The sequence below is a fragment of the Leopardus geoffroyi genome, chromosome B3 (genome assembly GCF_018350155.1).
Source record: "Leopardus geoffroyi isolate Oge1 chromosome B3, O.geoffroyi_Oge1_pat1.0, whole genome shotgun sequence".
NCBI classification, from domain to species: domain Eukaryota; kingdom Metazoa; phylum Chordata; class Mammalia; order Carnivora; family Felidae; genus Leopardus; species Leopardus geoffroyi.
The window spans coordinates 85,989,349-85,994,672 of NC_059337.1; the positions used below are offsets into that span (position 1 = coordinate 85,989,349).

Here is a 5,324-nt window from a genome sequence, read left to right on the forward strand (position 1 = left end):
ACGTTAGGGGCCTGTCCCACAACAGGGGGTGTCTAATGATATTTATCAAGCAGGAAAGAACTGAAAACCCATGCCTGAATTCACAACCATCATGGCCCCAAAGTACTGCACCTTCTCTCAGCTTGTTTGGGTAGGGTTTTGCTTCTCCAATTTTATCATGTCACTTCTCTACTTCTCACTCAGGCTCTCAGAGCAGTGGAATGGTTGTCATTTCTGCTTCATGTCACTACTTATTTCCTTACGGATGTGTCCTGTCAGCCCAATTAGACAGCAAGCTTGTTGAGGAAAGGGACTTCTTCTCTTGCTCTCCTTGTGGTACCAACAGTGCCCAAAGGGCTCTGAGACCTCATCCAATCTCCAGTCGTTGACGTTCAGAGAGGACCATGCTGATAAGCATAAATAAGTGGGAAACACAGTCATTGATAAACGGATTTTTCTTTTTTTTTTTAATTTTTTTTAACGTTTATTTATTTTTGAGACAGAGAGAGACAGAGCATGAACAGGGGAGGGGCAGAGAGAGAGGGAGACACAGAATCTGAAATGAGCTCCAGGCTCTGAGCTGTCAGCACAGAGCCCGACGCGGGGCTCGAACTCACGGATCGTGAGGTTGTGACCTGAGCCGAAGTCGGCTGCTTAACCGACTGAGCCACCCAGGCGCCCCATAAACTGATTTTTCAAAGTTAAAAAACTGGCTTCTAAAAGAAGAGGCTTTGTATACATCCAACATCCTACCACTCAATACAAATCCCACAGCCTTTATAATTTCTGTGGGGCTCAAATGCCACAAAATGCCAAATAACTGGGCCAGGGCCAGTTCCAGTGTTAGGAGACATATGCAGAATCGGTATTTAGGGGTATTTAGTTGAGATTACTACCTCTTTGTCAGGATCTCCTTTTTGTTAGCTCTAACTGTGAAAAATCAAATCTGATGTGGAAGTCAGACTTCTGTGATTCCAGAATCATACATTCTAACACTCAGGCTGAAAACAAATTCAGTCCAATGCTTTGTTTTCTAATCAAACTTTCCCTTTCCAATCAGAAAAGAAGACGGATTAGCATTTTATGGTACCTATTAGTGAGGGACCAGTCAGGTCATAAAAGTGCACCCGACAGTGGCGTTTCCACACTGGTATGAGCAATGCACTTCCCTTGTTATGCTCCCAAGTTAAACAAGAATCAAGAAATCCAACTTGAATCACCATCCTGGCTCAGTACTGTCTAGAGGTTATGAGCTTTACCAGAAAACCAGGTAGGGTACATCCTGCCCCTCTCTTGTCACCTGCCAGCCCTGAAGTGACAGTAAGGGCCAACTTATAGGGACCTGTCTCCTTGTGTCACCTTTAGTTGTGTTTCAGCTTCATTTGCCACTTGCCCTAATATTTCTCAATTACTTTCTTTCTAGTCCTCACAGCAAGCCTACGGGAGAGGTTCATTTTGCCATATTATCTATAGATTGGCTGTAAGGTAAGATTTCAAATCAGTTTTGGTTGCTAAGTATAGTGCTCCAATTTTAGGAGAATCAATCGTTTCCCCACTAAAGGTTGTTAATTCATCATTACTAGTTTATTCATCTATTCATTCAACCAACAAGCATCTATGGAATGCTTACCATGTGACAATTGCCATGTTAAGTTCTGGAACATGACATCTATATAATGTTTTACACTTCCCAGAATATAAAATCAGTAGTCCCTTTGTTTTCTTTGCAGTTCTAGAAGGTAAGTATTGTTATTTTTTTTCAACGTTTATTTATTTTTGGGACAGAGAGAGACAGAGCATCAACGGGGGAGGGGCAGAGAGAGAGGGAGACACAGAATCGGAAACAGGCTCCAGGCTCTGAGCCATCAGCCCAGAGCCCGACGCGGGGCTCGAACTCACGGACCGCGAGATCGTGACCTGGCTGAAGTCGGACGCTTAACCGACTGCGCCACCCAGGCGCCCCTAGAAGGTAAGTATTATTATCTCCACTTTACAGATGTAAAAACTGATGTTCAGGTCCCAGAGCCTTTATGGGGGGCAGGACTATTATCCAAGGTTAAATTACAGAGAGTACAGGAGATTTGTGGCATGTGCTGGAGATTGCCTAGTAAAAAATGACCCAGTCGCTGGCCTTGATAGGATAAATGTTTAATACACATATGACTATAGAGTTTGCATATAACTTGCTCTCCAAACAGGACACTTTGGAGAGGGAAAAGAGGCACTATAATATTTGTGCCAGGACAACTGGTACACACTCAGAGGGACAGTTATTTCCTTTCTTCCAGCCGGTCTGTCCATGGAGAAAACAATGCATCTCTAGAGACATATTTGCCATCATAGAAGCTGAGTGGAGCTGAGTTGTGTGAAGTTGGGCACGGGCAGATTGAGGCAGAAAGACAGGAGTGAGGGGACAGGGGAGCAGTACCTGGGATGACTTCATGTACCAACCAGGTAGTCAAAAATGAACCCAGCTTGGGGCGCCTGAGTGGCCCAGTCAGTTAAGCATCGGACTCTGGATTTAGGCTTAGGTCATGATCTCATGGCTCATGAGATTGAGCCCTCCATGCTGGAGCCCACTTAGGACTCTCTTTCTTCCTCTCTCTCTGCCCCTCCCCTGCTTGTGCTCTCTCTCTCTCTCTCAAAACAAATAAACTTAAAAATTAAAAAAAAAAAAAAAAAGAAAAAGAAATGAACCCAACATGGGAGGCAAGGGCTGCTGTGGTCCAACTGCCCTCCATGCTGCAGTGTTTTAAGCTACAAGGGAAAAGAGGGAAAGGGAGCAGAGAGTCTCTGTTCACTGGACAAAATCAGTCCTTCCTATTTCACATTTCCTTCCAGTAAAATCAAGCCCCACAAGAGGTGATAATACCCAAGATCTTTTTCTTTTGGCTGGGAGTCCTTTATACACTTCTCCCATCCCTAGGAATTTATTCTGTCACTAAATAGTTTGATATTATTAAAAGAATTATTCCTGGGGCACCTGGGTGGCTCAGTCAGTTAAGTGTCCGACTTCAGCTCAGGTCATGATCTTGCGGTTCGTGGGTTTGAGCCCCATGTAGGGCTCTGTACTGACAGCTCAGAGCCTGGAGCCTGCTTCAGATCCTGTGTCTCCCTCTCTCTCTGCCTCTTCTCCTGCTTGTGCTCTGTCTCTCTCCATCTCTCAAAAATGATTAAGTGTTAAAAAAATTTTTTTTAAAAAGAATTATTCCCACTAGGCGACTGTTAACCAGTGCAGGGAAGATACCTTCCTTTGGTTATTGGCACAAAGCTAAATGGAAGCAGTTGTGTTCTGTAAGATTGTGTGCTTAGAATAAAAACTGACTTTGTTTGCTCTCAGGTGGGAATCCTGTCTCAGAGCTGCAAGGAATCTGAGGAGATTATCGGTTCATCCTCCTGCCTGGAGACAGTTAACTCCAAAACTGCAAACATCTCAAAGGGAATGATGGATATCAGGGTAAGGTATAGCCTTCTCAGAATGTTATAGAAGGCCTTCGTGCACTGACCCTTCTCCTGCCAATCCCACATCTGCCACCACTTCCTCGTAGGAACTCACTGCTTCAGTGATGATGATGACGACAATGGCATCTGACATCTTGGGAGCTCTTACAATGTACCAAGATGTTTTCTAAGCACTTTGCCTGAGTTTTCTCCATTATTCCTCACAGTCCTCTGAAGTTGTTTATTTTAGTGATATTTTTATAGTTGACGAATCTGAACTACAGAGAAGTTAAGTAACCGTCCCAAGATGACAAGTGTCTAAAGGGGCTGGAGATCAGAGGCTGACCTCTACAGTGTTTGCCACAGTGCAGTTTGCTTCAGTACATTCCATCTGCATAGACTGTTGTCATCTCGGGTCTTCTGTCTGGCACACTCCCCACCCCTGAAGATAACAGGTTGAGTGCTGTTTCTCCTTAAAAGCTGCCCTTGCCTCCAGGGGCTGACGTCTGTGTGCCTGGTCTGGGCATCCACACACCTTGTGCAGACATCCAGTACAGCAGCAGCAATCCCTCTGTCCTTCCTCCTGGCTTTGGGAGGTGTATCTCCTGGTCTATACTGAGACCGATTTGAGGCTAGAAACTCTTGTACCTCTGGTTTCTAGCATATGGTCCACACTCTATTGCTTTCAACTACATTTAGCACAGTAAAATATACACAGTCGGAAGGCAAATAAAAAGAGCTGCCACCTTGCCTTTGCAGTGACATCGTGAGGATGGGGCTAACCCAAAAGGAGCCTGAACAATCTAAGGAAACACAGTTGCAGAGGGGACTGTGAGTCTGGTTTGCAATTTTGATTTTGAACTGGTGTTCAGCAGCTATTTTAAACCATGGGCCAGTCAAACCTGAATTGATGATAAAAATGAGATACTATTTTTGGAAAAAATACTTAAAAGGGGAACTCTGAAGCCTGTTGGTAGGTGTGTCAGTTGGCACCATCTACCTGGATAGCAATTGGTAGCAACCTTAAAAATATACATAGCTTTTGACTCACTTACTTCCGGGATTTTTTTCCAAGATCAGAAATACGTATGCATAAGTGTCATTGAAGCATCGCCTTAAAAAATGGAAAGTTGAGGGGCGCCTGGGTGGCTCAGTCGGTTGAGTGTCCGACTTCGGCTCAGGTCATGAGCTCGCAGCTCGTGGGTTCAAGCCCCGCGTCAGGCTGCGTCTGGCTCTGTGCTGACAGCTCGGAGCCTGGAGCCTGCTTCATATTCTGGGTCTCCCTCTCTCTCTCTCTGCCCTCTCCCGCTCATGCTGTCTTTCTCTGTCTCTCAAAAATAAATAAAATAAACATTAAAAAAATTTTTTTAAAAAATGGAAAGTTGAAAGTAACCTAAGCACCCAGAGTTAGGGGTATGGTTAAGATGACAGTGTTACCATAAAATGATAGGATTATAAGTAGCTATTTATATCACATGCACAAAGAATTTGTAATGACACAGTAAAGGCTTATGATATGTTAAGCAAACAAACACGCTAGAATATAAAACTCTACCAACAGCATGATGTATGAAAAGTGTATGAAAAGTGTATGAAAACTAGAAGGAAATATATTAAAACATTAACAATAATTATGTCTTATTGGCGAAACTGGGTAATAATTTTTTCTTTATAGACTACTTCTGAGTTTTACACATTAAGCATGTATTACCTTGATATTTAGGAAATAATTTTAAGTTTTTAAAATACTGTATGGGATGTAATACATTATTATCAAAAATGAATAAAGCTGAGAGATAATAGGTAAATTCTTAAATAAAAAAATGAATGGAATTAGACAAATATAGAATAAGAGTTATAGTAAGTATAAGCTGGATGGTTTCATGGGGGAAAAAGCAGTTTGG

At 43.0% G+C, this 5,324-nt stretch overlaps 1 long non-coding RNA gene across 1 annotated transcript; it reads left to right on the forward strand.

The window, feature by feature from the left end:
• The first annotated feature begins 820 nt into the window (after window positions 1–820).
• On the forward strand, window positions 821–4,631 carry LOC123582265. Its single transcript, XR_006704292.1, has 3 exons — window positions 821–1,464; window positions 3,320–3,436; window positions 4,180–4,631. It is a non-coding gene; the product is annotated as an uncharacterized LOC123582265 (long non-coding RNA).
• The last annotated feature ends 693 nt before the right edge of the window (window positions 4,632–5,324 follow it).